Below are 14,117 nucleotides of genomic sequence, written 5' to 3' on the forward strand. Positions count from 1 at the left end.
CCTTGGGCCCCTGCCACCCTGGAGGCGGAGAAGAGATGCAGAGCCCCGGGCCTGCCTCTTCCCTGGGAGTCTGGCCTCGGCTGTCCTGCCCTGTGCTGGACCTCCCACCTCCCCGACTGCCCCCTTGCCCCACTTTCCGGCCCGAGCTCCCCGCACGCCGAGGTCCCGCTCCCCCAGCCGACCCGCTTTTGCCCTTTTCCCACGCCCCTTCGGAACCGGATCCAGCTCGCCCCTAGGGCTTTTCCCTCTGGCCCCCAGGGGAGCGCAGGACCCCTCTCTTGGCTCTTCCGAGGGGAGGAGGCTTCCTTCCGGGGGGGTGCAGACAACTCCATCTGTTTGCCAGAAAATGGACGGGGCCCCCTCCCTCCTCAGGGAGGGCACATCCCCAAAGCCAGGCCCCAAAAGGGAGGCCATGAGCCTCTTCTTCGGAGGCCGAGGAGTTGGAGGCTGGGGGGAAGCAGAGATGCCTTCGGAGAGAGGGGACTTCTGGAGGCCGGTGCCCCGTTCTCCTCTGCATTTCCTTACGAAGTAGGTGCAGCTGCCACACCGAGCCACGAGAAGGAGAATATTAAGGGCAGCAGCATTTGTCGTGGGAGGCGGAACTGCTGAGGCAGAGGCGCCCCTGAGCCTAGAACGAGGGCCCCCGTGACCTTGGACCTTGGACCTTGGGCCCTGGGCCCTGTGACCTTATGTATTTAAGAGATGTTGTGGGCTCAGCGGCTCAGCCTGTCATCCCAGCACTTCAGGAGGCCAAGGCCAGTGGAAGGCCTGAGCCTGTGGGTTCGAGACCAGCCCAGGCAACTGGGCAAGACCTTATCTCTACAATAAATAAAAAAATTTATCTCGACACAGTAGCACGTGCCTGTAGCTCTGGCTGCTTGGAAAGATTACCAGAGTCCAGCAGGTCAGCGCTGAGGTGGCCGTGAGTGTGCCACTGCATTCCAGCCTGGGAGACGGAGTGAGACTCCAACTAAAAAATAAAAAACAAAATTAAAAAAGAGAGATGTTTATTGAGTGTCTACTGCGTGCTGATGCCGTTTCAAGAGGCAAGAACACACCTGTGAACAAAACAGGAAAAAAAACCCCGCCTTTGGAAAATATTCCAGTATTTCCGAAATCATGGCAGGGGAGGTGGACAGGATGTCAGCAGAAAGCAAGACAACAGTGAGTGACATGCAACACCAGGTGGCCATGTGTGTGTGTAGGGACGGACACACCAGAATGGGGACATCAGATGCCGTGGTGAGGGAGTCGTGACTTAAAACCTCAAAGGAGGTGTTCGGGGAAGCCCTCCTTCTCCTGAAAGACTCGCAGGAAGTGATGAAGCTGGCCCTCTGGCTGCAGGGACAAGCCGTCCGGCAGAGGGGACAGCAGCCTACAACTCCAAGACAGGAGTTGGCCTCGATGTTGCCTGTGTCCCCAGAGAGTGCAGGGCATGGGAACAAGGAAGAGAGGAAGCATGAGATGGTGTGGGCGAGACACGGGAAGGACATGGTCTGGTGGCACTGGGAGGCCCCGGCAGGAGGTGAGGAGGCCGAGTGGGAGTTGATGGAGGGGTGGATGCCGTGGGTGGACAAGGGGGGTCTCGGTCAGAACTGGATGCCCTTGGGGAAAGTCCAAAGGGAGGAGAAAGTCAAGGGTGTGACCTTGAGAGCGAATGACTGAAACCAGCCAGGCGTGGGCTGATGCTGGTGTCTGCCCAGGCGGACTGCAGCCACAACTATGCTCTTCTAAAAGGTGATTCACACCATATCCAGGAGGCATGGATAGGGTCTCCCCCTCCAGGCGAGGTGGGGAGGGAGGGGTGGTCTCACTGGGCTTCTCCTACGCATTCCCAACATGGGCACGGGATAGAGTTCAACACGCTTCCCAGAGCAGTGAGGGATGCAGGAACGCCTGCCAGCAACTGAAATGAGCTAGATCAGTTAATAAAATCAAATTGCTAGCAAAATAATAGCATCAACCCGCTTGCTCCATTTTGTCTAAAACTTCCATCTTAGTTGCCTGCCTGACCTAAGAATCAATGCCTACGTGTGATTACAGTAACGTTCCCACGACCACAGACCCCCAGCTTTGTCTCCTTTGGGCAGGTCTTGCTGACCGTTTCCTGCTGACTGTCACAAAACTCCTTAGCCATAGGTTCCATGTACTTGTATGCTTTGTTCACTGAAATCAAATGTTATGCTTTGCAAAACCCCACTGTTACATTTTCATATTTTGTCCTTGTATTCTGTTAGTGACCTAACCAAGGTAACTCCATTGTGCAATGACTCTTCTACCTTGTCTCTATATAACGACCTTAAACTATATCTTGTTGGAAGAAGTCAGGGACTTTCCGGGCACCGGCGATACCTAGGACATGAAATTAATCAAAAGTTCCCATTCGGGTTGCCAAGTTGTTAGTTAATAGTTGCTAGGGTCACTAAGTTGCTATGTAGCCAATACTGCAAATTTTACCTATAAAAGCTTGTCACAGCCGGGCTTGGTGGCTCAGCCTGTAATCCCACGCCTTTGGAAGGCTGAGGTGAGTGGATTGCCTGAGCCCGCGGGTTCGAGACCTGCCTGGGCAGCGAGACCTCATCTCTACAATAAACAAAAAAATTAGCCGGGCGTGGTAGCGCACGCCTGTAATTCCGGCTACTCGGAAGGCTGAGGCGGAAGGATCGCCAGAGCACGGCAGGTCGAGGCTGTGGTGGCTGGGAGAGGCCACTGCACTCCAGTCTGGGCGACAGAGTGAGACTCCAACTCAAAAAAACAAACAAACAGAAAAAACCTCATAATTAATTAAACTCAGCTTGCTGGTGTGACTTCTTCTCGCTGACTTGGTCACAACACAAGACTAACAGAAGTGTTCCCACGCATCCTAGGAAACACATGCCCGCCCGCTCGTCCATTTCTCTGATAACAGGTGGGTTGTGTCCTTCTCCAAGAGGATGAGGCCTGCCTGTGTCTGCGGGAACATTGCCGAGAGGTAGCGTGGCCGTGCTGAGGTCAGAGTCGCAGGTGTGTCACAGATCGAGGACAACGTGGTTTGTGTGGGAGCAGCCCACATTTCTCTTCTGCCAACTCACAATCTTTTTTTTTTTTTTTTTTGTAGAAACGAGGTCTTGCCTAGTTGCTGGGGCTGGTCTTGAACCCGTGGGCTCAGGTCATCCACTCATCTCGGCCTCCCAAAGTGCTGGAATGACAGGCTGGGCCCCCGAGCCTGGCCAACTCTCGATCTTAATGAAAGAACGTGTGCCAGGCGTGGCGAGAGGGCGGGTGGACATCCCGCCCTGGAGTGGTGTGTGGTGGACTGCAGTCCAGCCTCATTGTCGGGGCGTGGCTTCCCCGCTGCAAACTCCCTCGCCTCGCCCCGCCGCAACGCGGGCTGTGTGAGACTTTGCCATCTTAAATCAGCTTTAGATTTAGAAGGTGCTGATGACGCCGGAAGGTACTGAAAATCAATGCTTGGAAGGCACTGATGAGAATGGATAAAAAATGGGACTGGGGGCGCGCCCCCGCCGGCTCGCTCCCCGGGCCGCGCGCCACACCTGAGGGACCCCCGGGACCCCCGCTCTCCCCGCCCGCCCCCGCGCGTGGAGCCGGGCGCCGAGATCCGAGACATTTCGACCACAGGAAGAAATGACTCTTCTCCTAAGATGGAATCTGTGGCTTGGGAATGTGGTTGATCAACTCGATATGTTGGCCAAATGTGCCCTATGTAATAAAATGAAAAGAAGAGACAAGATGATGTCGTTTTCCCATATTGAGAAACCAAAAAACAAATGCCTTTTGTGGGACCAAGCTGGCAAACCTCTTATGGTGTGAAGAGCATTTTACTGTTTGAAGACCTATCAATAAGATACAGAAGAAGTTACTTTTGAGCTGAGACCTGCAGGTGTGTAAAGATCTGGAATACATATTGAGTGGGCCTGCTCATTCAAATCTCATTTACATCCAGGAAGGATGGCTTTGAGTTGGATTGTCTTCTATCTCTGGCCCTTGACTATGTTTGTGCAGCATATAGGTGGGCACAGTTTGTTTTCTTGTGAACCTATTACCTTGAGGATGTGCCAAGATTTGCCTTATAATACAACCTTCATGCCTAATCTTCTGAATCATTACGATCAACAGACGGCAGCATTAGCAATGGAGCCATTCCATCCTATGGTGAATCTGGATTGTTCTCGGGATTTCCGGCCATTTCTTTGTGCACTGTATGCTCCTATTTGTATGGAATATGGACATGTCACACTTCCCTGTCGAAGGCTGGGTCAGCGGGCTTACAGCGAGTGTTCAAAACTCATGGAAATGTTTGATGTTTCTTGGCCTGAAGATATGGGATGCAGTAGGTTCCCAGATTGTGATGAGCCATATCCTCGGCTTGTGGATCTGAATTAGTTGGAGATCCGACTGAAGGAGCCCCGGCGGCCGTGCAGAGGGACTATGGTTTTTGGTGTCCCTGAGAGTTGAAAATCGATCCTGATTTTGGTTATTCTTTTTTGCACGTGCGGGATTGTTCACCTCCTTGTCCAAATATGTACTTTAGGAGAGAAGAACTGTCCTTTGCACGCTACTTCATAGGATTGATTTCAATCATTTGCCTCTCTGCCACATTGTTTACTTTTTTAACTTTTTTGATTGATGTCACAAGATTCCGTTATCCTGAGAGGGCTATTATATTTTATGCAGTCTGCTGCATGATGGCATCACTAATTTTCTTCATTGGATTTTTGCTTGGGGATCGAGTAACCTGCAATGCATCTAGCCCTGCACAGTATAAGGCTTCCACAGTGACACAAGGATCTCATAATAAAGCCTGTACCATGCTTTTTATGGTACTCTATTTTTTTACTATGGCTGGCAGTGTATGGTGGGTAATTCTTACCATCACGTGGTTCTTAGCAGCTGTACCAAAGTGGGGTAGTGAAGCTATTGAGAAGAAAGCATTGCTATTTCACGCCAGTGCATGGGGCATCCCCGGAACTCTAACCATCATCCTTTTAGTGATAAATAAAATTGAAGGTGACAATAAAAAAAAAAAATGGGACTAGGGCCATGCGTGGTGGCTCATGCTTGCAATCCCAGCACTTTGGGAGGCTGGGGTGGGAGGATTGCTTGAGGCCAGGAGTTCAAGACTGGCCTGGGCAACATAGTGAGACCTTGTCTCTACAAAAAAATTGAGAAATGAGCCCGGTGTGGTGGCTCGCACCTATAGTCCCAGCTACTCGGGAAGCTGAGGTGGAAGGATTGCCTGAGCTCAGGAGGTTGAGGTTGTGGTGAGCCGTGATCGTGCCACTGTACTCCAGCCTGGGTGACAGAGGAAGACTCCAACTCAAAAAAAAAAAAAAAAAGAAGTTTACACTCTTAAAACAATGGGACTGGGTGAAAGGGAATTAAAGAATAGTGATGATTCATTCATTCTCATACCTGCTAGTAATATGAAGTCACCTTCCGGGGGCTGGAGGTGGTCCGTAAACAAAGTCCCTGTGATCTGAAACTGACATGGAGGGGAGACAGAAAATATATAAAGGTGCTGTGTCATAGAGCAGAGATGGCCAATCTCTTAGCTTCCCTGGGCCACCTCACATAAAGAGGAATTATCTTGGGTCACACATCATTATATAAATAAATATATAATATAGTTATACACATAATTATTATGTACATAATAAGACTTTATTTTTTATACTTTTAATTATAAAGCTTAGAAACATGAAGACAACATAAAGCTGGTGGGAGACGTGACCTTGTTTTTGTAAAACTGAATCGACGAATGTCTGGCTTGATGGGAGTGGTCAAAATTCTGAGTGAGTTCTCAAGGTGCTCGTCGGAAGTGTTTGTTCGAAGTTTGCCCTTGGTGTGCTTCGGAACGGAAAATAGGTGCTCACAGATGTATGTCCTGCCCAAAAGCAAGGTCAGGCCTAAGGCCTGACTGTGAACTTCAAAGATGGAACTATGTATGAGGTCTTGAAGAAAATAAACGCAAAAAACATATCTGTTAAAAGATTTTGTGGAGCTGGGCTCGGTGGCTCAGCCTGTAATCCTGTGCCTTTGGGAGGCTGAGGTGAGTGGATTGCCTGAGCCTGCAGGTTTGAGACCCACCTAGGCAACTTGGTGAGACCTCATCTCTACAACAAATCAAAAACTAACCGGGTGTGGTAGCGCATGCCTGTAGTTCCAGCTCCTTGGAAGGCTGAGGCGGCAGGATCGCCGGAGCCCAGCAGGTCGAGGCTGCAGTGGCCGGGAGTGGCCACTGCACTCCAGTCTGGGTGGCACAGTGAGACTCCAACTCAAAAAAAAAAAAAAAAATTTTGTGGGCCGCGTTTCTCACTGTCTTGGGCCACACGTGACCTGTGGGCTTCAGACTGGATATGTTTGTTGTAGAGGGTGAATTTAGGGATCTGGAGGTCGATCAAGGAGAAAGATGTGACCATATGAGGCAGCAATATACCATGAGATTTATTGGGTGGCATTGGGTAGGGCTGCATGAAAGGGGAGTCCCATGCCAGAGGTTTAGAGCTAGGAGGTCACTATTCATGAGAGAAGGAAGACAAGGGGAAAACCAGGGGACAGCGGGATCAGAAAGGGGGCTTACAGTGTAGAAGTGGTGTCATGAAGCAAGGACTTTGGGTGAGAGGGCTCAGAGGGCCACAGCACAACCAGCTGTGACAATCGGCTGCCAGTTGAAGCTTCATGGGATATGTAACACAGGCAGGTGCCAAAGGGCTAAGAATCTGCTGGTCTGTGCTATTTTTTAAATAACTGGTTGTATAAAAATTTGAGTTTGGCAGTTGTAGGCTTTTGAGCTGATGATCTCAGCCCACAGGGAGGAAACACACAGTCCAGGGGTCAGCATGGAAGCCATCTTTGGTGCATGGATGTCACGGAGCTGCCTAGGAGGGAAAGAAATGGTATAGAGAGACAGAGCAGGACAGGAGGCACGAGAGACCATATGCTGTGTGGACACCTGAGAGAAGGAGGGTCCTGGTGGTTTCGTTTGGTTCTGAGGAGATGCTACCAGGCCAATGGGATTGGAGTGGCATCAGCAAGGTGGCAGCAGCAGGGATGAGGCTGCATTTTGCAGGGTCCCATGGGCTGCACTCCACAAGGGCTTTGTCCTGAGTGAGGTGGGAGCCAACAGAAAGTGGGGAGACATGATTGCACTCAGAGTTTAAGGGACTCTGGGGTTTCACAGAGAACAGATGTTACCTGTGCAAGGATCTCACTGAGAACAGGTGTTACCCATGCAAGGATCTCACTGAGAACAGGTGCTACCTGGGCAGGGATCTCCCTGAGAAACAGGTGTTACCCATGCACAGATCTCATTGAGAACAGGTGTTACCCATGCAAGGATCTCACTGAGAACAGGTGTTATCCATGCAAGGAATAAGGTGGCTTGGACCTGAGTGGGCAAGGATGAAGGAGATATGAGGTCAAATCCTGGAAGTATCTTAGAAACGGCTCACAGAACATGTCGATGAGTTGGATGTGAAGTGTGAATGAGAAAAGGGCCTGCAAGTTGCCTTTCACGAGTGACGTTTGAACAATACCCAGTATGGTATTGTTATGACCAGAGTGCGAGAAGGTAGATTGCCATTATGCAGATAATTTAATTAAGAGTCCTTTATTTATGCCAGCGACTGAGAGTGGACTATTGTCCTAAAGGGCTCTTGGCCCCGAGTGAAGAAGGCAGTGGGCTTATAAAGGCAAAAAGCACAAGGATACACAGCAACTTAGCAGCCAAAATGGGAACTTTTGATTGTTAGGGAGTTTTGATTAGCTCTATGTCCCAGGCACAGCCAGTGACTGGAACAATTAGGGCAGTTACATGGAGACATGATGGGAGGACTATTATACAATGGAGTTACCTTGGTTAGTTCACGAACGAAATATAGGCTTATAATATGAGAATGTAACAATGGGGTTTTGCAAGGTGTAGCATTTAGTTAACAAAGCATACAATTACACAGGACTTGTGGCTAGGGAGTTTCCAAACGGTCAGGAGAAACAGTATATGGGAAGTAGGAATGTGGGTCTGTGAGTACAAGGTACTTATTTTAGTTACACGCAGTGTGTGTGTGTGTGTGTGTGTGTGGTATATCTGGGTAGCAAGCAGCTAAGATGGAGGATTTTTAACAAAAATGTAGTTACTTATATTAAGCAAGCTATTGCAGGCTATTATAAGTTTTACAGACATTTCAGTATCTGAAAGAATGCATTTTGCACATTTAGGACTCAGAGGAAGGACTGTGTGTATACAGGCAGGTGCACTATTTTGTGGCAATGCTGTGAAGATGGACAGAGGTATAACAGATATACAAGGGGGACCCCCCCGGAAAAAATGGAATTATTTTTTGGAGGGCAGGGTCTGCTTAGAACACAGGCTTCCCCCACCAGATAAGCTTTCATGGAACCCATCAGCATCAGTGTACCCAGCTAGTGTTGCTATGAGAGGCTTCATTTGGCCTCAGTGAATCTTTGGGGGGAGATTTCAGTGCTTTTGCCCATTTTATGATGGGCGATTTTCAAGCACACCTGCCCACACCACACTGAGTGTTTGGCATTTTTTGGCCCCAAATGGCATGGCCCCCATGCCTCACCCTCCCTAATCACCCAATCTCACCCCAAGCGACTTTATTTTTGTTTCCCCCAATGAAAAGAAGTCCTCAAAGGGAAACGTTTTGTCAGCATGGAAGAGGTGACACCACAAACAGCAAGAACAGTCCAAGACATCAAAACTGAAAAGTTCAAAAACTGCTTTGAGCAGCAGAAAAAGTGTCTTGATAGGTGCACTACATCAAACGGAGAGCCCTTTGACAACGACTGAAGTTTAAATGTGTAAGAATAAATGCCCAATTTTTTTTGTAAATAAATTCTGGATATTTTGGGGTCCCTCCTCGTGCAAACACAAGTACAGTGCCTGGTCCATGGTAAGTGCCCCGTAGATGTACTTGTAGTTGCTACTGCTGCTGTTCCAAGAATCTCATGCTTGTAGTCAGGGAAGAGAGGAAGGGGCAATTTCAAGTGAAGCGAATGAGATCATTTTGGTTTGTAAGTACCCCTGAGTAAATGTTCTTCCTCAGCAGAACTGGATATGTGATTTGTGGAGCCCAGTGCAAAAAAAAAACCAAAAACCAAAAAAAAAAAAAAACGTAGAGTTTCCTGTTTAAAAAAAAAAATTAAGTTTCAAGATGGTGGCCACAGAGCGTTAAGCCAAGCACAGGGCTGTTCGTGCCAAGATCACCAGTTGCAGCCCTACTCTGCCCTCATGCAGAGGCCTTCCTCTCTGGCTCCTGTGACCATTGGACAAAGTACCTTGCTCCTTTCTGTGCTCTCAAATAAAATGAGATCCTTCCAAAGATGAGCAGTAGTCCTGGGAGACAAATCTTTTAGAGGACACAGACATTCAAAATGTTTAGTGTTCTAAAAAGTTGTAGCATCGGTGACATTGGAAAAGTGGTGCCCTTGGCTTCTGGTCCTGTCTTTTAAAAGCCAATTTGCAAGGTTAATGGGATCTGGGTAGGATGTCAGTCTCTCGACGAGGGTTTATGTGAAAGGTGTTAAAGTTATCTATCTTTTGGATAAGGAGGAGTTGAAAGTTGTGACCTTTGACTTATTTTGAATGTGAAAAGCAATTTCACAATATTGAACATTTGCTGAATTTTTATGTCTGGGTAGCGTCCTGTTTGACATGTGGGTGCCTTGAGATATTGGATAACTCATTTTCTCTCTCTCTCTCTCTCTTTCTGTCCTTCCCTCTCTTTTTCTGCCCTCAACCTCCCTCACCCTCTTTCTCTCTTCCTTTCAAGAATACCTAGCATAGGCTTTACCCATAAATGTGTTCAGCAAATCATTTTTGGTGTAGAGCCATGGTCCTTATCCAGGAACAGGTCTGCCCCCCAGGGGACATTGGGCGATGTCTGGACTTATTTTTGGTTGTCACAATCAGGGAGAAGGAAACGCTCATAGCATCTAGTTTATAGAGGCCAGGGATGCCTAAACTGACAGAAAGATGCAAATAGGTCAATGAAAACATCTTTCCACTGTGAAAAGAATGCTAAACACCTACAGTGTTTGTGACAGCCTCCATCACAAAGAATTCTGTGGCCTCAAAATGTTGGTAGTGAGGTAAGACATCAAAGACGACGACCCCCAGTATCTGTTCTGGGACATGGTTCGAGTTAGAAGGGCCATGACTGACCCTCTGCGAGGGGACGTCTGCAGAGAGTATCAGAGCTGGAAGCTGTGCCACCACTTGCTGCATGAAGTGGGAGGGGACAGACCGGATAGATGGTCCCTGTGCCTTTTGCTCTCCTCTGTAGGACTGGTTAGTTATTTACCTCGAAGGAGGGGGTTGAAGTCACATCAAGTCAAGTCGCTTTGCAAGTTGGCACCTTCTCTAGGCAGGGTGCGATTTGCAGGAGCTCTTCTGAAGCCATTTTGTGATCGAGAGTGCTCCGGTGTCCGAAGGTCTCAAGGTATCTCACCCCGGCTGTCAGGGAAACATGTTAGGAAGAGAAAATCAGCGATGGCCATTTCCAAACCACAAAAGGGTTATGAAATGCAGACTGGTTTTGCACGTGTGTGGGATTCTAGGATGCTTATTTTCACCTGCCTGCCCTGTGTAAGCCTGGATGCTCCCACCAAGGCAGTCTGCTGCCTGGGTTCCAGGTTAAGTTCTGAATGAAGAGATCTTTTATACTCATGAGCCACAGTAAGAAGAAATGCAGCTGATCCAATTTTCCTACACAAACATAAACATAAACATGAATTATTAACAATAGTATCATGATCAAGGTCATAGAAACTTCTGGACACACAAATGGTAACCAACCCTCCACTGTTCTCAATTGCTGTTCATTAGTGTTTGCAACTAACACTTTCGTTTTATTTGTGTCCAAAGGAAAAAGGAAAAAGAAAGGGAAGAGAAGATAAAGGAAGAAAAAACTCACGATGACACAGATTCGTGTGAAAACAAGGCATGATCCTTTGTTTAAGCAGATGGCCTCCGGACAGCTGGTTTTATTAATCTCTTCTAAATGTATGTTTCTATGCAATTGCTTGAAGAGTAAAGATTTAAATTAAGATAGAGATAAAACTGATATTAAATGACTGAAAGAGCAGCATCAGTTAATCAAGTCAGTTCATTTATTTATTAATTATATATTTAAAAAATTTTTATTGTAAAGATGTGGGGTGCAATTCAGGGTTAGGTATACAAACATTGATCATGCAAGATACCCCTGTTAATGAGGTATGCCCCTCCCTCCCCTAGTAGTTTCCCTCAACTGCCAATCCCACCCCCCCAACAGTTTCCCTCAACTGCCAATCGCTTTCTTATAGCATTATAATTGTTCAAGGTCACCTTATGAGTGCGAACATATGGACCTCTGTTCTTTGTTTCTGTGATAGATGAGTATGATTGACTCCAGATCCATCCAGGCTGCTGCAAAGTCCATATATTTGTTGTTCTTTATGGCTGCATAATATTCCATTGTGTGTATGTACCACACTTTTTTATCCAGTCCAGATTCGATGGGCAACACAGTTGGTTCCATGTTTTTACTATTGTGAATAAAGCTGCAACAAACATTCGTGTGCAGGTATCTTTTTTGCAGAATGGTTTGAGTTCCTCTGGGTATATACCCAGTAGGGGGATTGCTGGGTCATAGGGAAGGTCAATTTCTAGTTCTTTCAGAAATCGCCACACTGCCTTCCAAAGAGGCTGCACTAGTTTGCATTCCCATCAGCAGTGTAGAGGCATTTTTTCTCCACATCCTCGCCAGTACCTGTTGTTGTTTGTTTTCTTAATAATGGCCGTTCTTCCCGGGGTCAGGTGGTATCTCAATGTGGTTTTGATTTGCATTTCTCTGATGATGAGTGTTTAAATGTTAACATCATGTATTTTTAGGCCATCCTCTGCTTATAGTGTCCCAGTTTAAAACCCTGTCTATCCCTGGGCCCAATAGTCCTTGCACAATCTGAGTTCATTCTTTTTCTCCAAAGTGTAAGCACTTGAGTAAATGGGTATATGCTCATTAAAGAACTGAGGAAATCATGATGGTTGATTCTTGCCACAGTGTTCCAGAGCCCTCTCTCCTTAGGACATGACAGTCTCTTTGGGGCTGGGTATGCAGCAGGAAATTGTGACTTTTTGTTATAGTAAATGCCTTCAACCTCCTATTATTTTTTCATTCAATATTATTATTTTATGGCTGTCAATGTTAATAAATAACCTTGTTGGCTGCCTTTTAAAAAAAATCATGTGAAAAACTCCCTGCTTCTCTGCCTGTGACAACACTGATTTTTGTCAGACTTTAATATCTCGGCCAATCTGATTGGTACAACTAATAGCTCCTACTGTTTTCATCTGGATGTCTTTATTTTCTCCTGATAGAGATATTGGCCACTTGCCTTTCTCTTTCCTTTTATGAATGACCTACTCACGTCCTTTGCCCACTTTTTCCTGTATCTTCTCTGATCTGAAGGAGTTTTCTGTGTAATAGAGGTTGTGTTTCTTTCCTTTTATGTAGGCTTTAAGCATTTGATTCTCAGGTTGCAGACTTTCTGATGGTATTTTTGGTGGGTGTTAGGTACACAATTGTTCTTATTCCTTTTGCTTTCCTATATGTAATCAATAACTTGTTAGGGAATATAAGAGAAAATTGACTACTTTCTCACTTATTTGTTTGTTCATTCATTCATTCGTTCAAGCAGTAGATATCACATGCTTCCATGAGTCAAGAATGCTGGCAGGTTCTGGAAATGCACCAATGAGCAGATCAACTCATGGGACTTCAGACCCACCAACAAAACCACCAGAACCAGTACAAGAATAATAACTTAAAATGAAAATCAGAAAGTCCTCAGAAATAAATGTAAAGTTACACATTCAGGATCTTCATCCTGAAAACCCTCCCATTTAGCTGCAATACATAAAGAAAAGACTGAATAAATGGAGATAGTACTACATTCCCGGTTGGGAATAGTTACTCTTATAAAGATGTTAATTTTAACTTGAGGACCATGAGAAAATAATTCTAAATTGATCTAAGCCGGGATTGGTGGCTCAGCCTATAATAATTCCTTGCTTTGGGAGGCTGAGGTGAGTGGATTGCCTGAGCTTGCGGGTTCAAGACCTGCCTGGGCAACTTGGCGAGACCTCATCTCTACAATAAATCAAAAATTAGCCGGGTATGGTGGCGCGCACCTGTAGTTCCAGCTACTTGGAAGCCTGAGGCGGAAGGATCGCTGGAGCCCAGCAGGACCGGGAGTGGCCACTGCACTCCAGTCTGGGTGACAGAGTAAGACTCCAACTCAAAAAAAAAAATTATCTATAAAATAAATGCATGCAAATATTTAAGAAGAGTTTCACAGAAAAAAGTAATAATAGATTTCCCCTATAAAATATAAAATCAGATTACAATTTTTCAGTACTTAAAATGATTGAGAAAGGACTTATTAAATAAATGGTATTAGGTCAAACTGATTAATTATCACAGGAAAACGCTAAAATAGAACGTCACATTTCATACCCAATCAAATTCTTGAAAGACTAAAAATTTTTGTGGGTATTAAAATTATAAAAATACTAGAAAAAATTAAAAGATTATTAATATATCTTAAGAAGTAAGGAAGGGCTTAAATTAAAATGTCAAAGACAGAAAGAACAAAATCTACTATGTAAAAGTTTGACACATAAATATGTAAAAAAATTTTGCAACAGAAGCACCAAATAAAATTAGAAATATAGAAAACTAGTGTGTCTGAGGGCAAGGAGGTCTTCTTTGGAAAGGGAATTCATAATGACTCCAATATACAAATAATTCTTTATAATTGTAAGAAAAAGATAAACCCTTCATAGGAGTATGGGCAGCTAGGTAATTCAGTGAAAAATACAAATAAACCATACATATACATTTAAGTATTAAGCTTTGATAATAATAAAATAAAATAAATGCAAATGGCCTGGCAAAGATGAAAAGGAACTGTGTTCAGTGTGTGGGAACAAACACTTTATGTCTACCGCTAAAGAGATTCTAAGTCAGGACAGTGTCTTGGGCAGATAAACCAGGGATGCCAAAAGAAGGTATGCACATTTTAAGAGATGTTAAGAGGCAATGGCTCACTCC

General features: G+C 45.8%; 1 pseudogene; it reads left to right on the forward strand.

Annotated features, from left to right (window-relative positions):
* The first annotated feature begins 3,684 nt into the window (after positions 1-3,684).
* LOC103265690 lies at positions 3,685-5,036 on the forward strand (annotated as a pseudogene).
* The last annotated feature ends 9,081 nt before the right edge of the window (positions 5,037-14,117 follow it).

Source organism: Carlito syrichta, unplaced genomic scaffold (genome assembly GCF_000164805.1).
Source record: "Carlito syrichta isolate Samal-C Ts95f unplaced genomic scaffold, Tarsius_syrichta-2.0.1 Scaffold306754, whole genome shotgun sequence".
In the NCBI taxonomy this organism is placed as follows: Eukaryota; Metazoa; Chordata; class Mammalia; order Primates; family Tarsiidae; genus Carlito; species Carlito syrichta.